The sequence below is a fragment of the Neovison vison genome, chromosome X (genome assembly GCF_020171115.1).
Source record: "Neovison vison isolate M4711 chromosome X, ASM_NN_V1, whole genome shotgun sequence".
Lineage (NCBI taxonomy): Eukaryota > Metazoa > Chordata > Mammalia > Carnivora > Mustelidae > Neogale > Neogale vison.
Window position 1 is genome coordinate 103,699,406 of NC_058105.1, and position 25,419 is coordinate 103,724,824.

The 25,419-nt window shown below is 37.1% G+C and overlaps 1 protein-coding gene and 1 pseudogene across 7 annotated transcripts in view; both read left to right on the forward strand.

The window, feature by feature from the left end:
* DMD (dystrophin) overlaps window positions 1-25,419 on the forward strand; it is a 1,990,807-nt gene that overhangs the window by 499,150 nt on the left and 1,466,238 nt on the right. The gene's annotated exons all lie outside the window — the stretch shown is intronic.
* On the forward strand, window positions 18,097-23,475 carry LOC122897496 (annotated as a pseudogene).

Sequence of the window (25,419 nt, forward strand, 5' to 3'; positions counted from 1 at the left end):
AGGATGTGGAGGAAAGGGGAACCCTCTTCTACTGTTGGTGGGAATGCAAGTTGGTGCAGCCTCTTTGGAGAACAGTGTGGAGATTCCTCAAGAAATTAAAAATAGAGCTTCCCTATGACCCTGCAATTGCACTCCTGGGTATTTACCCCAAAGATACAGATGTAGTGAAAAGAAGAGCTATCTGTACCCCAATGTTTATAACAGCAATGGTCATGGTCGCCAAACTGTGGAAAGAACCAAGATGCCCTTCAACGGACAAATGGATAAGGAAGATGTGGTCCATATACACTATGGAGTCTTATGCCTCCATCAGAAAGGATGAATACCCAACTTTTGTAGTGACATGGACGGGACTGGAAGACATTATTCTGAGTGAAATAAGTCAAGCAGGGAGAGTCAATTATCATATGGTTTCACTTATTTGTGGAGCATAACAAATAGCATGGAGGACATGGGGAGATAGAGAGGGGAAGGGAGTTGGGGGAAATTGGAAGGGGAGATGAACCATGAGAGACTATGGACTCAAAAACAATCTGAGGGTTTTGAAGGGGTGCGGGGTGGGAGGTCGGGGTACCAGGTGGTGGGTATTATAGAGGGCACGGATTGCATGGAGCACTGGGTGTGGTACAAAAACAATGAATATTGTTACGCTGAAAATAAATTTTAAAAATGACCAAATATTTAAGAATGGACAGAACCTATTTCTATGAAGGAAAGAAATAAGATTTTGTGACAATGTACTAATAAGACTTCAACTGAAATTTGAGGGCAAAAGATGATTCCCTAGGAAAGTGTTTAAGCTAGGGTCTAAAGGATATGTCAAAGGGAACTGTGTAAAGGGTGTATAAAGGAGCTAGGTGGAGATGGGTAGTTTCCAGGAAGGAGAAAGAGTAGATCAAGTGATCAAGGCATCCTCAGGGAACTGAAAAGGGCACATTTGGCTACAGCTCTGAGATTCAGAAGAGTGGTGTTAGAAGAGACTTGGCAGATATAAAGGGCTTACCTAAGAATTAGAATTGATGTGTGATGCGCAACTCCACCAAAATTCATTTAACAAAAGTGTATTGAGCAGCAGCCCTCTGCCTGGATGACAGCTGGAACTACAATGGCAGGGAGAAGCAAGAGAAATAGCCATGGCATCTGCCCTTCTGGACCTGCACTATTAAAGTACAATGAAATGTACAATTATGGCCATGATGTATTCAGTGGGACAAAAATAGACATTGCTGGATGACCTTTCTTGCTCTAGAAGGTCAGGAAAGTAGAGGTTAATTAGGCAATAGTAAAGGGTAGGAAGGTGTTCTGTACAGAAGAACAGCATTTATTCATTCAATAAATATTTCTTGCATGCCTTCTAGATGCCAGCCAAGTCTAAGCTTTGAGGTAAAGCATAGGCAAAACATAAATGATTTCTTTATGAAGCTTACATTCTAAGCACACATCATAATAAATAACCAAGTTTTATACTATGAAAAAGGTGATAACTATAAAAAAAAAAAGACTGGGGAAGGGAGTATTTTACCTGGGGTGGTCAGGATATGCTTACTTGAGAAGGTGGCATTTAAGTAGGGACTCAAAACAAAGTAAGGGAGGTGTTTGAAAGGTGCGCAGGTCCTATGGGGTTTTTTTGTATTTGAAAAACTGAAGAAAGACTATAAATGGAGATTAAAGAATTTCTGTTGTTTTAGAGAGATATTTGTTTCTAATAAAAAAAGAACCGGGACGCCTGGGTGGCTCAGTTGGTTAAGCAGCTGCCTTCAGCTCAGGTCATGATCCAAGGGTTCTGGGATCGAGTCCCACATCGGGCTCCTTGCTCGGGGAGCCTGCTTCTCTCTCTGCCTCTGCCTGCCTCTCTGTCTGCCTGTGCTCACTCGCTCTCTCTCCCTCTGTCTCTGACAAATAAATAAATAAAATCTTTTAAAAAAAAAAAAAAGAACCAAAAACAGGCGTCTAGTTCTAGAAGTTGTTCTAATGGAAACATCTTTCAGAGAAAAGTCAGAGCTATTGAAGTCCCATTTGTAGATATGTTCTTCTATACATGTTAACACTTGAGAGCCCAACTAGATGTATTAAAGTTGTCTAAGGCCTGGACCCAGGAGAGTTTCTGGTATATAAAAGGCATTTGGACTATTTTAATAAATGACCTTAATCTTGAAGTTACTATCTACTATTATGGAAAAATAAAGGTATATCAAAAGAAAGTATATAGACAAGCATCCTTTTCAGAAGAATAACCTAGAAAATACAATTTTAGAACAGGTTATTAAATTTATGCATGTTCAGTTTCTCACTCATTTGATAAAGTTAATAAAATTCTTTATTGAATAAAAATTATTTTTGAACATAAGAAAGGTCTCTAAGAACTAAAATACATTCACTAAAATCAAGACATGAAAACTGTATATCAGATGACATTAAACAGTTTGTACAAATATTATGTGACATTATTAAGTCATATTCTTTGGTGGATTTATTACATTGGATGACCTGTTGGAGTGGCATGCATACAAAGTATTTAGATTTACCTAATATATTTTGCAAAGCCTTCCATGGCATATCCATGGATAAGGTGAGCTTTTTTTTTATTGTGTTGTGTTAGTCACCATACAATACATCATTGGTTTTTGATGTAGTGTTCCATGATTCATTGTTTGCCTATAACACCCAGTGCTCCATGCAACCTGTGCCCTTCTTAATACCCATTACCAGGCTCAGCCATCTTCCCCACCCCCCCTCCCCTCTAAAACCTTCAGCCTGTTTCTTGGAGTCCACAGTCTCTCATGGTTCATCTCCCCCTCCAATTTCCCCTCCTTCACTTTTCCTTTCATTTTCCTAATGTCCTCCACATTATTACTTATATTCCACAAGTAAATGAAACCATAATGATAATTGACTTTCTTTGCTTGACTTATTTCACTCAGTATAATCTCTTCCAGTCCCATCCATGTTGATGCAAAAGTTGGGTATTTATCCTTTCTGATGGCTGAGTAATATCCCATTGTATATATGGACCACATGTTCTTTATCCATTCATCTGTTGAAGGGTATCTCAGCTATTTTCACAGTTTAGTTATTGTGGACATTGCTGCTATTAACATTGGGGGACATATGGCCCTTCTTTTCACTACATCTGTATCTTTGAAGTAAATACTCATTTGTGCAATTGCTGGGTCCTAGGGTATCTCTATTTTTAATTTTTTGAGGAATATCCACAGTGTTTTCCGAAGTGGCTGCACCAACTTGCATTCCCACCAACAGTGTAAGAGGGTTCCCCTTTCTCCACAGCCACTCCAACATTTGTTGATTTTTGCCTTGTTAATTTTGGCCATTCTAACTGGTGTAAGGTGGTATCTCAATGTGTTGTTGTTTTTTTTTAATTTCTTTTCAGTGTTAACAGTATTCATTTTTATTCATTTAACAGTTTTTTGCACCATACCCAGTGCTCCATGCTATACGTGCCATCCTTAATATCTTCCTCATGGCTAATGATGATGAACATTTTTTCATATGTCTGCTATCCATTTGTATGTTTTCATAGGAGAAGTGTATGTTAATGTCTTCTGTCCATTTTTTGACTTGATCATCTGTTTTTTGGATGTTGAGTTGCAGAAGTTCTTTATAGATCTTGGATATCAGCTTTTTATCTGTAGTGTCATTTGTGAATATCTTCTCCCATTCCATGGGTTGCCTCTTTGTTTTGTTGACTGTCTCTTTGCTGTGCAGAAGCTTTTGATCTTGATGAAGTCCCAAAAGTTCATTTTTTGCTTTTGTTTCCCTTGCCTTTGGAGACGTGTCTTGGAAGAAGTTGCTGTGGTGGATGTCGAAGAGGTTGCTGCCTATGTTCTCCTCTAGGATTTTGGTGGATTCATGTCTCACATTGAGGTCTTTCATCCATTTTGAGTTTATCTTAGTGTATGGTGTAAGGGAATGTTTGAGTTTTATTCTTCTCTACATAGCTGTCCAATTTTCCCAGCACCATTTATTGAAGAGACTGTCTTTTTTCCACTCGATATTTTTTCCTGCTTTGTTGAAGATTATTTGACCATAAAATTGAGGGTCCATATCTGGGCTCTCTACTCTGTTCCATTGGTCTATGTGTCTGTTTTTGTGCCAGTACCATGCTGTCTTGGCGGTCAAAGCTTTGTAATAAAGCTTGAAATCAGGAAACATGATGCCCTCAGCTTTGTTTTTCCTTTTCAGCATTTCCTTGGCAATTTGGGTCTTTTCTGGTTCCATACAAATTTTAGGATCATTTGTTCCAGCACTTCAAAAAATTCCAATGATATTTTGATTGGGATGGTGTTGAAAGTATAGATTGCTCTGGGCAGCCTAGACATTTTAACAATGTTTATTCTTCCGATCTATGAGCATGGAATGTTTTTCCATCTTTTTGGGTCTTCTTCAATTTCTTTTATGAGTGTTCTGTAGTTCCTCGAGTAGAGATACTTCACCTCTTTGGTTAGGTTTATTCCAAGGTATCTAATGGATTTTAGTGCTATTGTAAATGGAATTGATTCTCTGATTTCCCTTTCTAGAGTTTCATTGTTAGTGTATGAGAAAGCAGCTGATTTCTGTGCATTGATTTTGTATCCTGCCACGTTACTGAATTGCTGTATGTTTTCTAATAATTTGGATGTGGAGGTGGAGTCTTTTGGGTTTTCCATATAAAGTAGCATGTCATCTGCAAAGAAAGAGAGTTTGACTTTTTCATTGCCAATTTGAATACCTTTTATTTCTTTTTGTTGTCTGATTGCTATTGCTAGGATTTCTAGTACTATGTTGAAGAATAGTGGGGAGAGTGGGCATCCTTGTTGTGTTCCTTTTCTCAAGGCTGTCAGCTTTTCCCCATTGAGAATGATATTCCCTGTGGGTTTTACATAGATGGATTTTATGAAGTTGAGGAATGTTCCCTCTATCCCTATACTCTGAAGAGTTTTAATCAGGAAAGGATGCTGTATTTGGTCAAATGCTTTTTCTGCATCAGTTGAGAGGCCCATGGTTTCTTCTCTCTTCTCTTACTGATTTGTTCTATCACATTGATTGATTTGCGAATGTTGAACCACCCTTGCAACCTCCAGGTAAATCCCACTTAGTCATGATGGATAATATTTTTTAATGTACTCTTGGATCCTATTAGGTAGAATCTTGTTGAGAATCTTGGTATCCATATTCATCAGGGATATTGATCTCAAATTCTCCTTTTTGATGGGGTCTTTGCCTGGTATGGTGATCAGGGTAATGCTGGCTTCATAGAAAGAGTCTGGAAGTTTTCCTTCTGTTCTATTTTTGGAAACAGCTTCAGGAGAATAGGTATTATTTTTTTCTTTGAATGTTTGGTAGAATTCCCCAGGGAATCCATCAGGTCCTGGACTCTTGTTTTTTGGGAGGTTTTTGATCAGTACTTTAATCTCATTACAGTTATTGTTCTATTCAGGTTGTCAATTTCTTCCTATTTCAGTCTTGGAAATTTATATGTTTCCAAGAATGCGTCCATTTCTTCTAGGTTGCTTACCTTATTGGCATATATCTGTTGATAATAATATAAGGTGAGCCTTCTTATCCTTCTTTGGGCTGGTGGAGAACGTTTGTGTTTTGCTATATTCTTTTCTGGTACCTGATTTATGTGCCTGAGAATTGAACTGAAAATGATTGGATTCATTTATTCACCCTGCAACGTCAAAAATTTGGGGGGAAACAAGCCATTTCAGGATTTAGCTGGGAAACTGTATACATTTTGCCTGAATAGAAATGGTTAATGGATCATTTCGTCTCCCACATGACTTCAGAAGATTTATAACAATGTCATGTAAAGTTAGAATGTCACATTCAAATGTTATGTAGTTGTCTTTCATGTTTTAATTCAGGAGAGGTATGTTAATTGTTTGAAATTTTGGTGGTTGTAAAAAGTAATATCCTTAAATCAATTAAGGTTTGATGAGGAAGTTCTGACTTCCCATCCATTCATGTAAATGTAAATACATGTATATAACTATACACAAATGTGTATATATACATTTACATTTTACACATTTACATTTTCTCTTATGTATGGATGTATATGTTTATATGATTAAATTAAATGAAAGCAAATGGTATAGATTCTTAGTAAATTAATACAATCCTGGACATGGTGTAGTGTCTAGATTACAAGGACTAATAATTAGATCCTGTGTTGGTTTGAATATACTTTCTATTTTAGCATTTTAGCTGGATTTTACCAGCATGGTGACATTTAAAGAATGTTTACAGAACTAGGAATTCTTTAATTTCAAGGAGAAGAGAAGTGAGTTAGGGGAAATTGGAGAGGGAGATGAACCATGAGAGACTCTGAGAAACAAACTAAGGGTTTTGGAGGGGAGGAGGATGGGGGTTGGGTGAGCCTGGTGGTGGGTATTATGGAGGGCACGTATTGCATGGAGTACTGGGTGTGGTACATAAACAATGAATCTTGGAACACTTTAAAAAATAAAATAAAATACCCAATAGTTAAAAAAAAAAACTAAGCAGAGACAAGGGACATGTGTTGTCTTGTATAAAGAAGGCTTTTCTCTCTGTTCCTTCAGAAGCCTCTATCAAAAATAAACTAAAGCTGATAAGCCTGGGTATCTTCTCCCCAGATTTCTTTCCTGAGCCCAATTTCTTCTATCCCATTTATTTCTATACCAATTTCTTCTATCCCAACTTGAAGGCCAAAATGCTTCTCAGGCTTAACAAGGTGAAATTTAATTCCTTGTGCCCTCCTTCCCTCTAAACTCGCTTCCTTTGCTGACTTCCCCACTTTTATTATTACATAGACGTTCACCATGACACCTGTACCAGAAGCCTGGAATCATTCCTAACTCCTCCATTTCCTTTCCCTCTGAGCCCTCTGCATGTCATCAGTCACAGAATGTGTTCATTGTCTCTCGTGTTCATTGTTTCATCTTATTTCCAGTCCTTGCCTGAATTTTCACCTTTCCTTAATCCAATTTCTGTATTAAAGTCAGTGTGGGCTCTCAAAAGCTGTTTATTGCACTTTCTCCTTTGCTTAAAATCCTTAGTTGCTTTCCATTCTTTACACAGTCTGATCACTTAGGCCTCCAATGGTTTTTATTACCTGACCCCCACCTGCCTTTCAATACCTGTCTTCTATTAGCTCCCACATATCCCTTGACCTATATTCTATTTCTATAAGCCATTTCTGATACTCTTTATGTCACTGTACTTATATAAACTATTCCTGTTATTCAGAAAAGTCATGTTTGTCATCTGCTTTGAAAATTACTTCATGTAGAAAACTCAGTTCAGATTTTTCTCTATGAGGCTCTTTTTTCTATATCACCACTCCCTTTTTTTGAGCCACTTTATATCATAATTGTTTCTTTGTTGTTTGAAAGGAAAATGGTCTACAAAAAGGTAGCTGTTCAGAAAGGTTCTGATGTCCTCTTCTCTATCATGGCTTGAAAATGGGGAATCCAATTAAAAATACTTATAGTTGGGGCGCCTAGGTGGCTCAGTGGGTTAAAGCCTCTGCCTTCGGCTCAGGTCATGATCCCAGGGTTCTGGGATCGAGCCCCACGTCGGGCTCTCTGCTCCGCAGGGAACCTGCTTTCTCCCCTCTCTCTCTCTGCCTGCCTCTCTGCCTACTTGTGATCTCTCTCTGTCAAATAAATAAATAAAATCTTAAAAAAAATACTTATAGTATATACCTTTGGGATAATTTGGGGAGGGAAAAAGTCTAGGGAGTGTTAAAGCCTATGGGACTGAGAAATAGAGATTATGAAAAAGATTACAGATGAAAATATTTTTTATGTTTCTAGTTTCTAATTCTATACTTGGTGAATAAAAAGCATGTTTAATTTTTTTAATATAATGGAGATAATTTCACTAAGCCAAGTATCAACAACTGTTGCCCATGAAGCGATAATTATAATTATTAGCCCTTTCATGTGCTCATTTTCCAAAAAATTTATATACTTTGTAATACTCTCCCTGTTTCAAAAATGAAAAAGTCAATGCATAATAGAGTTAAATCCAAGTTTATGCAGATTTCAAGTGGCAGAGCTGGTACTGGTATCCAGATCTGTGTGATTTGTCCTAATCTCTCAATTTCACAGAAGAAAATTACTATGTGACCTTGAGAAAATTATTACAGGGGAAATACATGCAAGTATAATAGAATAATATTCTTGATGACTACAAGTGTATAAATATGAATATATTAGAGTAATGGTATTCTTTATGAATATAGTTCTGATATGATCTAAAAAGAATTCTGGCCTTTTGGCTCCCAGAAAAACCCTAAACTTTATATTATGCCACAATTAAAAATTTATTCGATGAGAGCACCCAGAAAAGTACACAAATCATAATTTTAGGTCAAGACTCCACAAAGGTAACATATCTGGAGTTCCACATCAAATAAAAAGATAATACATTGACAACAATTGAGACAGCCCTATCAAACTCTGTCATAGTCATAAACTTTTCACACCTTCTCAAAGTTAACCTTTATCCTAATTTATAATGCCTCAAAGTAATTTTATTTTTAACTTAATGTAAATGCAGTTCATAATCTAGTTTTATAACTGACATTTTTTTACTCAATGATATGTTTGTGAGTTACATTCATGATGCATATTGCATTTGTTTATTAATTTTTATGGCTGGATAGTATTCCTTCCTGTGAATATACAATTTAATTATATATTCTATTGTTGAGAAAATTTGGGCTGGCTCCAGTTTGGGATCATTATGAATCACACTGCTGTGAACCTAACTGTACATATATTTTCATGAATGTATGTATGCTTTTGCATTGAGTATATACCTAAGATTGAAATTGCTGAATTACTGGGTATATGCATATTTAGCTTTATGGGAAATACAGAAGAGTTTTCCTAAGTTGATGCATAAATTTATATACTCTCATCAGTAGTGGATAAAGTACAAATTACTTCACATCTTCACTGGTACTTGATATTGTCAGATTGTTAATGTGAGCCTTGATGGTTGTTTTCTAACAGTATCTCTTGTGAACGTTTGCATGTAGTGATGACTAATGAGATTTAAAACGCAATGACAGTTGTTTCATTGGCTGTTAGAAATACCTATTGGAGCGCCTGGGTGGCTCAGTGGGTTGAGGCCTCTGCCTTCGGCTTGGGTCATGCTCTCAAGGTCCTGGGATCGATCCCCACATCGGGCTCTCTGCTCAGCGGGGAGCCTGCTTCCCCCTCTCTCTCTCTCTGTCTGCTTCTCTGCCTACTTGTGATCTCTGTCTGTCAAATAAATAAATAAAATCTTAAAAAAAAATACCTATTTTTTGAAATGCCTGCCTATTGGAATATGTATATTTCTCTTAGTGACTTGTTGTAGTTATTTAAAAATATGTATTTAGGATTTTAATCCTTTGTTGATATCTAGATTATAATTTCATTTTTTTTTGCTATTATGAGGTGATTTGTCCTTTTACTTTTTAATGATATCTTTTTTAATACACAAAGTTTTATGTTCAGTATACTCCATTTAAGTATTTTCTTTTATGGTTATTGTATTTTTGTCCTTAGTTTAAAAATAAATTTTTCGGAGCACCTGGGTGGCTCAGTGGGTTAAGCCGCTGCCTTCGGCTCAGGTCATGATCTCAGGGTCCTGGGATCGAGTCCCGCATCAGGCTCTCTGCTCAGCAGGGAGCCTGCTTCCTCCTCTCTCTCTCTCTCTGCCTGCCTCTCTGCCTACTTGTGATCTCTCTCTGTCAAATAAATAAATAAAATCTTAAAAAAAAATAAATTTTTCTCTAATATCTTCCTTGTTTTTTTAAAAAAGATTTTATTTATTTATTTGACAGAGAGAGAGATCACAAGTAGACAGAGAGGCAGGAAGAGAGAGAAGGGGAAGCAGGCTCCCTGCTGAACAGAGAGCCCAATTCGGGGCTTGATCACAGGACCCTGAGATCATGACCTGAGCTGAAGTCAGAGGCTTAACCCACTGAACCACCCAGGTGCCCCTAAAGAGTGGTTTTTTTAAAGATTTTATTTATTTTATTTGACAGAGATCACAAGTAGGCAAATAGGCAGGCAGAGAGAGAGAGGGGGAAGCAGGCTCCCTGCTGAGCAGAGAGCCTAATGTGGGGCTCTATCCCAGGACCCTGGAATCATGACTGGAGCCGAAGGCAGAGGCTTTTTAACCCACTGAGCCACCCAGGCACCCTCGGGACTTAATTGCTTTACCTATCATATTACAGTCCATCTAGTATTTCTGGTGTGGGGAAGAAATGAATGTCTTTTTTTTCCCCATTTAGATCAAACTAAAGTAGCATGATTTATTGCAAAGACCATGCTTAATGTTCTGCACTTTCACTTTTAATAAAATGCTTATACATATATGGGTCACTTTATGGACTCCAATCCAGTTTCATTTGTACATTTCCCTGTAGTTATGCCAATACCACATTGTTTTAATTACTATGGCTTTATGATAAATTTTGACAGCTGGTAGTATTGTAAAAGAAAAATTGGAACAGTTGGCAAAATGGGCAAGATGGAATTTATTCAAGACTATTGCATTAGGGATCAAGACTGATGTATCAGGGAAGAGATTGAAGTCAGTTCCCCTGAACAAACAGAGTGGACGAGTTTATTAGTGCTGGAATGAGTGGGCATAAAAGTACTAGAGGACCTTTGTGGGGTTGGGTAGTCAATGTGATTATGCCATCTTTGTTTGCTAATTGTCCCTTATCAGAGTTAGGCTCCTACTGTCTCAGAGTTTGGGACTCCGCGGCACTATCTTTCTTGATAATTACATTTCAAAGGGAAGGATTTCAGGTCCTGGAGAAAGACATTCTTGGGTTGTAGATTTACATCTTAAAGGGATAGAGAAAAATTTACAATTGCAAATTCCCTAAAGTAAGTGCTCTAAGAAAAAGAAGGGGCCTACAGCCAAAGTTTAGTCAAGCTGAGGGAAACTCTAAATCTATCTTGGTTAATGTAAACCATTCACATTTGTTTTCTCCCTTTAAGAGATTAACTGGGCTATTTTTGTTTATTCACATTTCCATATAGAATTTAGAATCAGCTCGTCTGCCCCACCTCAAAACCTGCTATGATCTTAATTGGGGTTTATTGGCTGTATGGATTAATTTGTGGTAAATTAACATCTTTATTATGTAAAACTTTTCAGTTCATGAATATGGAAAGCCTTTGATTTATTTAGGCCTTTGTATTCTTCCAATAATGTTTTATTGTTTCCAGGATAGTGGGTCTTAGACTTTTTATGAGATTTGTTCCTTTATTTGATATTCTTTTAAATATTTTTGCTGTTGTTGTGAATGGTATCTTTTCAAAATTTCATATTCTGCTTGTCTTTTGCTGATAGGGAGAAATACAACTTGATTTTTGTTTCTTAGCTTTGTATCCAGAGATCATGCTCACAATTTGAATAGTTTATCTGTCACATCACTCAGCTGTACATATAAGGTTGTTTGTAATTACTGTTTTGCTTCTCCCTTTCCAATCATTGTTCATTTAATCAGTTTTTCTTGCCTTATTATGCTGTATACTCTAGTACAATGAGATTATTGTTGATTGTTTCTCATTTTAGGTCTCAGAGGTGAGGTTTCTAGTAAATCACTACAAAGTATATCTCTTATAGGTTTGTTGTAGATGCCTTTTATTCCTAATGTTCTAAAAGGCCTCATCATTACTGGGTGCTGAATTTTAGCAAACATTTTTTTTCAGGATCACTTGAAATGATCATATTGGTTTTCTTCTTTATTCTCTTAATATGTAAAGTCACACTGCTTAATTTTCTACAGTTAAAATAGCCTTGCATTCCTGACGTAAGCCAAACATAGATAATATGTATAATCTTTGTTGTTTGTTGCTAGATCTCTTTCTTAACATTTGCTAACATTTAATTTAGAATTTTCCCATTGGGTCCGTGAAAGAGATTGGCCTATTGTTTTCCTTGTAAGAGATTGCTAGGTTTAAGTGCTTGATTGTACAGGCTTCAGAACTTGCCATTTGTACCAGGAATTTTCTTTATTGGAGAAGTTTTAAATAAAAGATTAAATATATTTAAATAAGACTTTCCATTTCTCATTTCCAAATTCAGGTTTTGTCAACATTTTCCAGATTTCTTTCTTTCTTTCTTTCTTTTCTTTTCTTTTTCCTTTACTTTTTTTTTTTTTTTTTTGGTCAGTTTGAGTAATTTGTGTCTTTCTAGGAATTTGTGTTTGGCACCTAAAATTATAAGTACATTCAGGGCGCCTGTGTGGCTCAGTCAGTTAAGTGTCTGCTTTCAACTCAGGTCATGATCCCAGGGTCCTGGTATCGAGCCCCGAGTTGGGCTCTTTGCTCAGAGGGGAGCCTGCTTCTCTCTGTTCCTCTGCCCCTGCTCCTGTGCTTTTTTCTCTCACTTTCTCAAATAAGTAAATAAAATATTCAAAAAAATAAAATAAAATTACAATTATATTCAAATAAAATTCTTTTTCGTACATATGGTACTTAATGTTTAAATGTGATATGAAACTGTAAATATCTAGCTTCTGTGGAAAAAAGCAACTGATCTGATGACCCTTTGCCTGTTCTCCTGTTAGCCTCAGGAAGAATTAGATAGCTTTCCCATCTTTAGCATGAACTCTCTATTTAGCTACAATCCCCATTATTCCCCATTCTCTTATACCTAGATTATTTTGTACATTTTATTATGCATAAACATTAGAATTTGTGATTTCTTATAGATGTAATAGTTCAGTACATAGAATGAGGCATAGAGGGGTATCTGTTTTTCACTCACCTGATTATAAATAGGACAAATAATGGATTATGTTCCTGGTTTAGAGTTTAGGTCAAAGATTTTCAACTCTTGTATAAAATATAAGACATAATAAACTGTAGGTAAAATATGAAAACCTAGTCATCTTCGTGTCATGCTGAAATGTTTTGTTATATTCTATATTAAAGTTATGTTATACTGTAGACTTACCACATCTGGAAACAAAAGCTAATTTTCTACCAACTAAGCTCTAAATATTTACCTGTCACAAGTCTCGCAATAATTTATCACAGTTCTCAGAGCATTTTCACATTTGTTTACTTGGCCAGGAGGCTACCAGGCCAGGTCCTAACATCTCTCTTCCACTAGTGGGAAATCTAAATCGTAACAAGATAAAGTATTTGCTTAGAGGTATTACTGAGTTGGGCAACAGTAGAACTGGGACAAGAATCCAGGCAATCTACTTTAGGCCTGGTGATCGGAACCAGGTGGGCACATTCAGAGATGCTGCTATACTGTTAATGCCAACTGTAAGTAGTAAAGATCTAGGATTCTAGGTGGGGAAGACAGGGCTTCACATGTGATTCTCATCTCCTGTGGCTCTTCAGATTTGCCATAAACAGCTCTCTTGTTGCCATAAATGACTGGTAGGCAGGTATTTAATGACGGAGAAAGAAAAACAGGTTCTAAGACAATACTTAGGAGAAAAATCCCTGTATTGATAACTATAGTGGTGGTACTGAGCTTTGAGACATTTTTGTACTATATGAAATTCATGTGTTGCATTAATCACAGTGGTAGGGAGCTCCCTCTGCCCCAAGAAGTCCAGAGACCATAAGGCATAAAGCAATCAGGAACAGTAAAACCTTTAAACTACCAAAGAATGCTTAGGAATGCAATGGATTCTGGGAAGGACGCTGTCATGCTGGAACACTCTTTAGGACTCCGGCTCTTGATTTTCTGGTATCCCAATTAGATAGACTGGTGGAATTTGGGGAGTACAGAGTTGATTAAGCTGCCACAGAACATTAAATAATAGCCTGCAAATAATAACAGCATCAACAACTGGGCCTTTCAGGATTTATTCATTAGCACTTTATAAGCTCATACATAATATATAGAACTGACTGTAATGGCACAGGGGAGCATGCTTCTTTAAGTTAAAAATCTCACTATGTTTTTAACATAATCACCAAGACAAAATTTCATTAACGAACTAGACAGTCATATTTACCTTTGGAAAATAGGACTTTGTGAAAGAGCACACATTCTTGATCTGGGAGTGTAAGTATTTTCTGATTTTTAAAAATACTTTAAGCAATAGGAGGTAAATGTCAAAAATATTCTTAGATGAAATTATAACATTAGGCTTCAAATCCTTGTTAAAAATGTGTGGTTAAATCTAGTCAAACTTCTGCCAAAATTAAATATGAAAATACTCAAAAAGGATTCATCATCTGTACGTCTCACTCAGTTCTGTAGCACACATTACGAGGCAAATTGAATGCTGCATGTTCCCCTCAGTAAATGACATCATGAAAGAACACAGGCTTGTAGCCAGACGGATCTGAGGTCAGATCCCTGAAACTCAGTCCTGGGGCCTCCGTGGCCTTAGATGAGTTACTTAACTCATCTCATGACGAGGTGTCACCTGTAAGCCACACCTTTACAAGTGGCCAGCGTTCCTTCACAGGTCCCTTGAGTTCAGTCCAGAGGGACTGCAGGATCATTTAAACAGAAGGAAGATTGAGAATTTCAGAGAAATCTACAATAAGTGTTTCCCAGCACATCAGGACACGTTTTTCCACACTGGACCATATATTAGCGAAGATATAAGGCATGCCATTTTATAATATGCTGCTTTGGTTAGCAGTTTGTAGAAACATGTGAAATTGAGAAAAGAATTATAGTATTGGCTAAACAGTAGTCAGTAGTACTCTGCCCCATTTCTAGCCTCATGATTGGTGTTATTTTCATTTCTTTCAATGAGTTACTTGATGTTATTTCCACATCACCATCAGTAAGGTGAAGTTGCTTATCCTTTTTAACTCTTCTATGTTTATAAAGTAGGAAAAAAAAGAAAAATGTTAATTTTCAGGAGGCTCATTACACAATTACACATAAAAGCCATTTAGCTGGGGAGTATATCCCAAGGTCTGAAACTAAAATAAAATGAGATGGGCTGCCTGCTGTCTCCCTTTTGTATAAATCCCAGTTGCGGCTGTGTTGTGTGGTCGATGGCACATAATTGTTCCTTTCTTAGTGGACATACTCCTGGGACCACTTTATCTCTTCCTGCCAGTCTTGATGGCCACAGTTCAGCTCTCACATTCTATCCCTGGCCTCAATAAATTCAAGGGTCAAGATACTTAAGTTTTACGTTCCAGGCTTGTCAAATTTTCCTCAGTTGCCTTTATCCAAACGTTCCTCTGATAGCTACTTCTCACTTTTGCTTTGAAAAACCAACTCAACCAAACAAAGGAACTCAGATGAGAAATGTCCTTGGCTTGTATAATGATATGGAATAAAATTAAATGGGGGAGGAGGCTTCCCCATTGTGCATCTAAGCACAAATGATAATGGAGTTGTGATTTAGCCCATGAAAGTGTGTTAGAGTAAGTGAACCGACCTTTAGCTTCTCTTACTGCTGAGACAAAATGAGAACATAAATAAAAATTAATTTCTTCTTATCACGTCACAAGATGTTATAATTCATTTTCATTTATGTACATAGTGTTTACATAGCATTACAAAAATGTGCATTACTTCTAAAAGCTCAAAGGATTCATATACTTAAATAGAAACTCAGAGAAATACTTTCTCTCTCTAGAGAAGAGGTTTCTAATCCTAATACAGTGATGCTCCAAAAAAATTATTTAGCTTTATGTCAGTCCCATTCAGTCCAATCTCTTAGACTTGTTACATCCCTTTAGGCAATGATAGGAACCAGTGTCTTTGAGTGATTATAGAGCTGACTGATAATCTTCCAATTGCTTAGCTCTATTCTTTGTAATTCAAATTAGGGCCAACATTTCTAAGTAATAACCAGATAAATCCATAAATTCAAGCACTGTGTATGTCTGTTTATATTTGTGCATATGCCATTACAAAAATCTACCTGTGGGCTGACATGTACAATATATGAGCAAGCAATTTCTAATTCACTTATCTAATTTTACTGAGATGAGTAAAAAACATCCTGCCCACATTCTAACAGAAGTGACTTAGATTCAGTTCATTGAGGGTTTTCGGAGAGTAATATAGGTTTAATGTGGAATTAAACCTATACAGTGGAATGTGTTAATAAAGGATAGTTATACTCTCTTGTGTTGGAAATCTTTAAAGAAGAATATACTTGAAGTCTAAACAACTAGTTGTAAAGATTTAATAAGTACCTTTCTAGAATGAGTAGGGTGAAATAGATGACCCTTGCTGGTTCTTGGAAGATTTGAAATAAAGACAATGATCAAACAAAATGTAAATAGCTATTAACACTTGAATGAGTCAGTTCAAATTAAAACTGTTTTCCAATATATAATCTTGCTTAATATTTGTAGCAATTCTTACAGGGGTTGGCATGATTGTTTTCTTAGAGAGAGAGGAAATTATTTAGCCATGAATTTCTGAAAAGTCACTTGATTTTGGGGGGAATGTGGGATAATTTAAAAGACCTTCAAAGAACTGTCAGAATCATTACAAGAGAGTGATGTGTTTCATTTTTTTTTCCTGTGTGGTTCACTTGGTTGAGCATCCAACTCTTGATTTCAGCTCAGGTCATGATCTCAGGGTCATGAGATCAAGCCCTCTGTGTCAGAATCTGCTTCAGCGTAGAGTCTGCTTGTCCCTCAGGCTCTGCTCCTCCCTATCCCTGCCTGTGTTTGCTCTCTCTTTAACATAAATAAATCTTAAAAAATGTTTTTATTTTTGTAATTTGTGAAGACATACACATGTTGGTAATCCAAGCAATTGACTGGCCTAACACATAAATCTAAGCTGTTTAGCTCAAGATATTTGTATCTTCCCCACATAAAACACAAAATTATAGAGTAATAGCATTTATGTATTTGGGAATTTGAATCACAATAAATTACTAAAATTTTTATATTTAAATAATTTTAAATAATTTTAATTCAGTAATTGAAGTGTATTTTTTAAAATTTTCCCACTGTAATAAATAGATATTTACTTTCAACAACTTAAGTTTTGTGAGATATATTTTTTAAAGATTTTATTTATTTATTTTGAAAGACATAGATCACAAGTAGGCAGAGAGGCAGGCAGAGAGAGAGAGAGGGAAGCAGGCTCCCTGCTGAGCAGAGAGCCTGATGTGGGGCTCAATCCCAGGACCTGAGATCATGACCTGAGCCAAAGGCAGAGGCCTAACCCACTGAGCCACCCAGGCACCCCTTTGAGATATTTTCTAATGCCATGGAATCAGTCCCTCTTAAATAGATCTTTTATGTTAGTTTGTTAGAGCTGCCATAACAAAATACCAAAGACTGGGTAACCTGGATAACAGAAAATTTTTTTTCATAGTTCTGGAGCCTTGAAGTAAAAGATCAAAGTATTGGCAGGTTTCGTTCCTTCTGGGGCCTTTCTCCTTGGCTTACAGATGACTGTCTTCTCGCTGTGTCTTCATATGGTCTCTCCTGTGTGCCCACACATCCCTGGTATCTTTCTCTGTATGCAGAATTCCTCTTCTTATAAGGATACCTGTCAGATTAGATTGGGTCCCACCTAATAACCTCATTTTAACTTAAAATCCCTATGTAAAAGTCCTAACTATAAAGGCCCTGTCACCTAATACAGTCACATTCTGTAGTAGAGGGGGATAGGGCTTCACCTTATGAAATGTTTAAAAAGATTTTATTTGTTTATATATTTATTTATTTACTTACTTACATGAAAGAGAGATAAACAGGGTAGCAGCAGGCATAGGTAGAAGCAGGCTCCCCAGTGAGCAGGGAGCCTGACTTGGGGCTTGATCCCAGGACCCTGCGATCATGATCTGAGATGAAGGCAGATGCTTAACTGACTGAGCCACCCAGGGACCCATTCAGCATATGAATTTTAAGCATACACAGTTCAGATGTCCATTAAATGAAGAATAGATAAAGAAGATGCGGGGTATACAGACGCACACACACACACACACACACACACACACACAGAATGGAATATTACTTGGTCACCAAAAAGAATAAAATCTTGCTATTTGGGATGACATGGATGGAGATAGTGAATATTATGTTAAGTGAAATAAATCAGTCAGAGAAAGATGGAGTCTGTATGATTTCACTCATGTATTGAATTTAAAAAGCAAAACAAATGATCATAGGAGGAAAAATGAGGGAGGTAAACTAGGAAACAGATTCTTAACTGTAGAGAGCAAGCTGATGATTACCAGAGGGGAGGGGAGTAAGGGGATGGATATAATAGGTGATGGGGATTAAGGAGTGCTCTTGTTGTTGTGATAAGCACAGGGTGATGTGTGGAAGTGTTAAATCGTTGTATTATACACCTGAAACTAATATTACACTGTATGTTAACTAGAATTTAAATATAAATTTAGAAAAAGATATAAATGTTTCAAAGCGTAAGTGTAGATACATATTAGAATAGTTTTGTGCTGAACTCATTGAAACTACAAAGCATATTATGTGTCCTTCAACTAACATCTTCTTGCATTAAGATACAAGTCTTTTTAAATGTGTGTGTAGAATCATATGGGAATAGTTATACTTTTAATTCACTGAAACTAAAGTGTGTATAATGCTATAATGTGTCCTTCAACTAACATCTTCTCTCATTAAGATATATTTCTAAATAAGTTTAGATTCAAAAAAAGGAGACACAGTTCAGCCAATAACTTCTTTTTATTTCAAGTCTTTATTTAAATTCTAGTTAGTTAACATATATGGTAAAATTGGTTTTAGGTGTAGAATTTAGTGATTCATCACTTACCACCCAGTGGTAATTGTAATAAGTGCCCCCCCCAATACCCATCATTCATTTAGCTCATCCTCCACCCACCTCCCTGCATCAACCCTCAGTTTGTTCTCTATAGTTAAGAGTCTCTTATGGTTTGCTTCCCTATCTCTTTTTTCCCTTTCCCCTAGCTTTATCTGTTTTGTTTCTTAAATCTCACATATGAATGAGATCATATGGTATTTATCTTTCTCTGGCTGACTTATTTTGCTTAGCATAATACACTCTAGCTCCGTCCACATCACTGAAAATGGCAAGATTTCATTCTTTTTGATGGCTGAGACCTAAATATGAGACAGGAAACCATCAAAATCCTAGAGGGGAACACAGGCAGCAACCTCTTTGACCTTGCCCTTGGCAGCTTCTTACTACACACATCTCTGGAGGCCAGGGAAGCAAAAGCAAAATGAACTATCAGGACTTCATTAAGATAAAGAGCTTCTGCATGGCAAAGGAAACAATCAACACAACTAAAAGGTAACCTATGAAATGGGAGAAGATGTTTGCAAATTACATATCTGATAAAGGGTCAGTAGCCACAATCTATAAAGAACTTACCAACTCAACACCGAAAAAATAAATAATCCAGTTAAGAAATGGGTAGAAGACATGAACAGATATTTCTCCAAAGAAGACATCCAGGTAGCTAACTGACATGTGAAAAGATGCTCAACATCCTTTATCATCAAGGAAACACAAATCAAAACCAGGATGCAATGCCACCTCACACCTGTCAGAATGGCTAAAATTAACAACACGAGAGACAACAGATGTTGGTGAGGATGTGGAGAAACTCCTACAGTATTGGTGGGAATGCAAGCTGGTACAGCCACTCTGGAAAACAGTATAGAGGATCCTCGAAACGTTAAATATAGAACTGCTCAGCAATTGCCCTGCTAGGTATTTACCCAAGGGACACAAAAATACTGACTCCAAGTGGCACATACACCCCAGTGTTTATAGCAGCATTACCAGCCCATAACTTCTTTCATTCTGTTCATTTTTGTCACACAGCATGTGTTCAATATGTATTTGTTGTTTAGACAGATTCATGATGGATGAATAAATGCATTAAAGACTTTCATTAACTGCAAGTTAAAATATTGGATTGGCTGAGTTATAAGCCTTTAATGAATTATCAAAATTATCTATTATTATTATTATAATACCAAAGACCCTTCTTCAAATAATTTTCTTAATAGGTTGACTATGTATCTAGGTGTATTATTAATTTTTTGTTACTTATTCATATAGTGAAAAAAGAACTACAGTGTAAAGTTTATCACATTAGTGTATTTTGGAATTTCTATAAAATTAATAATCTAAAGGAATCTAGTGTATGGAGGTCTTTATTTGGATTTGTTTAATAGGATGTCCTACTAAAATTAATAAATTGTAATCATCAGCCTATGAGATTACAAACATAAGATGCTCTTCAGCGGACACCAGGGAGATGATGCTATATCTATTTAGAAGTTTCAGTACATTTCCTTTCATTTATGAAGATGGTGCTTCACTTTGAGTGTATCTTTCCCATGCTTGACTCCCATCTCCAGTGGGAACGAGGGGATGCAATCAACATCCCACAATTTGGCCTTTTATATCTTTATCTTCAAATCAGGCAGATAGTGTAGCTTATTGCTATAAGGGGTCAGATTTTCTCTGAAGATTTTGAGGGGTCAGACCCCTATAAGGGGTCAGATTTTCTCTATTTTTTTTTTCTCCACAACAAATCCATTCACAGATCTGTTACACACCATTTTACCTGATATGTACTGACATGGTCACTAGGAAATTCACTTAAAGAATCTCTAATATGTTTCAGAAAAAAAATCCTAAATACTTGGTTGTAATAACTTAATCCTTAATGTTGTTGAATTCATTGATTTATGTTAGAGGTTTCCTTTGGTTATCTTGCACTATTATTTCAGTGGTATGGCTTCTGCCACAAACTAACATCATTCAAAAGGAATAGAGAATGAAACTATAAAAGGTATGAAAATCGGTTACATTATGTTGAAAGCAATAATGTTTTTATTGACATTTCTGAAGAAAAACTGAAAACTCACTTGTGACTAAGCTGCATATGAGTACATGATCATTTTCATACTGTTAGTAGAATGTTTATTGCCTATTCCTGATTCATGCATGGTACTCCCTTTTTGAAAAGATGGTAGGGTAGACAGTTTTTAAGAAATTGACTAGGTGTTCAAGCCTCCTAGAAATTGGAGGATTTTTCATGGTGCTAATTACATTTGTATTATCTGAGTCATATTTTAATATCTTCTAGGTAGATCAACCCATGTGGCATCAATTATGGCAAGGCTTATTATCTTAGATACCAAATATATTTGTAAAATGTATGAGTTACAACTTTTGTAGCCCGAATTTTATACAAGACAAAGCATATCTCTATTCTGAGATACTTCCCATTGTAAAGATCCAGTGGCTATGGAAAAATAATTCCCTTATTTATGTTAAAGTCAAAAAGTTGAAGTTTAAGTCTCTGAAGTGCATCATGATGGAATTAAAATAAATGATACATATTTTTGCCCTAAAACATTCCCTCATCACATTACATAAATATAAATATGCTTATACATATATATTTATATGTGTGCATTTTTTTCCATCTAAATAACATTGGTAGTCAGGTATATGACAGTACCTGAGCAGTGAGATAACTGTGGCTAAGGCAGCAGCTGCAGAAGCCCGACCAGCCGAGGCCATCATTGAGGCTAGAGCCCACATGGGGGCCATGCTAGAGGTTGTCATGGAGGCAGCTGGGGAAAAATATCACGTGGCTACCTGTGAAGCTTACCGAGACGGCGATCTGGGCACTCAAGACCTACCAGAGCCACAATAATTGAATTCCCTTTCTATCTTCAATTAAGTTCCAAGAGCTCTAAGTTCTTGTCAAAATTCCTTACCAAAAAAAAAAAAAAAAAAAAAAAAAAAAAAGGATTCCCCTTGATGAAGTGTGTGCCTTTAACTTCTGTTGGTCAAATGTGCGTAAAGACCACCCTCGGCACAGCTGTGACTGCATCCAGGCAACGTTCTCTAGCTCTGGAGTCTGCCAGCTTAATTGCCCAGGATTTATACACAATAAAGGTACAGTGTGTGCCACAAAATGACTCATATGAGATGACAAAAGGAAAAATGAGCCAGGCGAAGGAATGCCATGACCAAAGGACAGAAGTGATCAAACCTGGTGGACCCTATATAGGGACAAGAGTGCAGATTCGGAAAGCACCTCAAGCTGTTTCAGATACAGTGCCTGAGAGGAAGGGGTCAACCCCCACAAATCTTGCACATATGAGTCAAAAGACACATGGCAGCAGCCGTCTATCTCAGTGGTGACCTAAGGGACAGGGTGATTCACTTACTGGTCCTGAAGTCCTGCAAGAAACCTGAGCTGCTGACTCTGCTGCAGAAACATGGTGTCAGAAAGAAAGAAAAAAAAGGAAGGAAGGAAGGAAGGAAGGAAGGAAAGAAGGAAGATAGATGAGAACTCCCTTGGAACAATTCTGCAAAAGGTAGCCAATCTGAATCTTAAAGACCTCTCATATACTTTAAATGATTATATTTTTAAAGTGCTTCGAAGAGACTGGCCCCGATACAGTGAAATAGACAGAAATAAGCAGAAGGTCATTAGGCACTGCTCTTGAGCACACTAAATCTGTCTCAGAACGCTGCCAGCACTGGCCATTCAGAATCTCCTGCATATTCTAGAAAAAATGCCGCATCGTCTCCTCAGAAACAGCTTTGAGATTCAGATTTCACTGATCCTTTACTAAATAAAAAAAACTTGAATATCTCACCTGACAGATCGAGTGCCTCCATCATTAAGTGATCATTTGAAATCCCACCAGTGAAAAATCTGCTCCAGGCCTCCTGTTGTCCCCTGCAGCCGATGTCATCCCTACCCTTCTGCTGCTAGCTTCAATCCACCTGCCCAGCTCCAGTCCCTCCCCAGATCATAAATTCTAAATCCAGTTTCCCCAGCACTCCAGCAGGCCGGGGGACTCAAGATCTACCTGTTGACAGTTTTAGTCCAAACACTATTAACTATCAGGACTGACAAGACAGTTATACTTCTAGGACTCCTCTGGAAAACCTTAACCCTCGTTTAGTTCTACTAAAGTGTCCAAAGCATTTGGAAGAAAGCCATTCATTGTCTCTCAGAGAGTCCAAAAAAGGCTAAAAAGAGAAGGAAAAGTGCCAAAGTAAAATGCACATTGAGACAACTGAAAAAAAGGAAGAGGACCTTAAAATAGAAGAGGAAATTGCCAAGCTGCACAACTCCAGTCCCAATTCCTTTGAAGAAGTTAAAGAGGGTTGCAGTATGTCCACCAAGCCTTCTTCAACTGAACTCCCAGATGATTTGACAGAATCTATTGCTATCGTCTCCTATGAGACAAGGATGGCTTTGGTGCTGATTATGAGTCTGGGGCATTGCATGCCAGGATGGAGACTGTAGCTAGAAGATTTATCAAGCTGGATGCACAGCAAAAGCAGCTTTCTCCAGGCTCAAAGGTGTATCACAATGTTCATGAAGAAGTCTTACAATAATATCAGAAGATCAAGCAGTCCAGTCCCAATTTTCTTGAAGAAAAATACAGATGCAAGTAACTTCCTAACAAGCTGGCTCTCATCAGAAGTCTAATCGGAGAATTTGATGGAGCGCAAGCAGAGTCAAGGCATGGGACCTCTGCTTGGACTAGAAGCTGTGAATAAACTTAAAGTTATCTACTTAAAATTCCAAATGAGTTGTTAAAAGATTTTTAAAAAATCTGTACCCCAATGTTTATAGCAGCAATGGCCACAGTTGCCAAACTATGGAAAGAACCAAGATGCCCTTCAACGGATGAATGGATAAGGAAGATGTGGTCCATATACACTATGGAGTATTATGCCTCCATCAGAAAGGATGAATACCCAACTTTTGTAGCAACATGGACGGGACTGGAAGAGATTATGCTGAGTGATACAAGTCAAGCAGAGAGAGTCAATTATCATATGGTTTCACTTATTTGTGGAGCATAACAAATAGCATGGAGGACAAGGGGCGTTAGAGAGGAGTAGGGAATTTGGGTAAATTGGAAGGGGAGGTGAACCATGAGAGACTATGGACTCTGAAAAACAGTCTGAGGGGTTTGAAGTGGCGGGGGGGTGGGAGGTTGGGGTACCAGGTGGTGGGTATTATAGAGGGCACGGCTTGCATGGAGCACTGGGTGTGGTGAAAAAATAATGAATACTGTTTTTCTGAAAATAAATAAATTGGAAAAAAAATGAAACTTTGCTTTGTTGAAAGTTTCAGTGTTAGGAGACTTGATTTATTTATTATTTTTGCCCATTGTACTTTGCTTCCTTGCAGTTTTGAAGCTGCATTTTCTAGTCCTCCCACCACACCCCAAGGCTTAGGTTTGTCAAAGAAATAAGTTTGTTTAATATTGGGGATCCAGTGACTGTACTTCAAATAATTTTTTTTCCTTAGAAACTTGTGTTTGTCATTAGAAACTTTTTTTAAGTTGTTATTTATTTGGGAGAGAGAGAAAGAGAAAGAGAGAGAGCATGAGCTTGGGGAGGGGTAGAGGGAGAAGCAGACTCCCCGCTGAGCAAGGAGCCCAATGATGGGCTCCATCCCAGAATCATGGGATCATGACCTGAGCCAAAGGCAGACACTTAACCACCTGAGCCTCCCAGATGAAATGATTTCTTTAAAGATATTGGGGGTTAAGTGTCCACACTTTAAAGTTATATGTATTTAAAAAAAAAAACAGTAATGTGGAAGGTGAATTGATTTTGGATAAACATAAACCTACTTTCTGACCTTTCTTATTGCAGACTCTTTCCCTTAAAGGGTAGAGTGTAGAAATTTGCACAAAACTCAAAAAAATTAAAACATTGTTTTGGAGGGTTAAGAAATAGAAAGATGTAGGAATATGTGTATGTGCATAGATTATGTGTATGTGTAGAGATATGTACACACATATGTGCATACAGGCTGATTTGATCTAGAACAATAAATCCACTCTGCAAATTAACCACCTGTTGCAATAATTGCCTTGAGGTGTTTGCTAGCTATGTACCTGGAATGGTTAATCATTAGGTACACGCTTCCCACTTGGTTAGAGCAATGGGAAACACACTGTGGTCTCCTAGCTTACGAATCCATGTGCTCGACCTGGATACACACAGAGGTGGTGTGGATGTGAGTATACTGGAGGAGGAAAAAGCCTGCTTCTCTCAGTAGGCCAAACACTCAGGTTAAACAACTGAGTGTTACTACTGGAAGGGTTTCTTTTCCTGTCAAATTGCTCTTTGTATTGTGAGAGACAAGAGGATGTCCATTTCAATGGTTTTTCAGCTTGATTAATGTGGGACAAAATCAGTGTGTTATGAAAATATAACAGATCTGTAGTTTTGGTGCAAAATTATAAAGTTAAACATCTAGGTAACCTACTGATATACTGCTACAAAGTATTTTTGAAGAGAGATATGCAAAGAAACTATTACGTACATGAAGTGTATATTTAAAGATTTCTTTTTCATCCTGGGAGCCAGGAATATAAAAAAAAAAGAGTGGATACATCTAACCATAACATATTATCAGTCATCAAACAGCACAAATTTTCATCTCATGGAGTTTATTTGTTGATGCTGATTTAAGCTGTCATC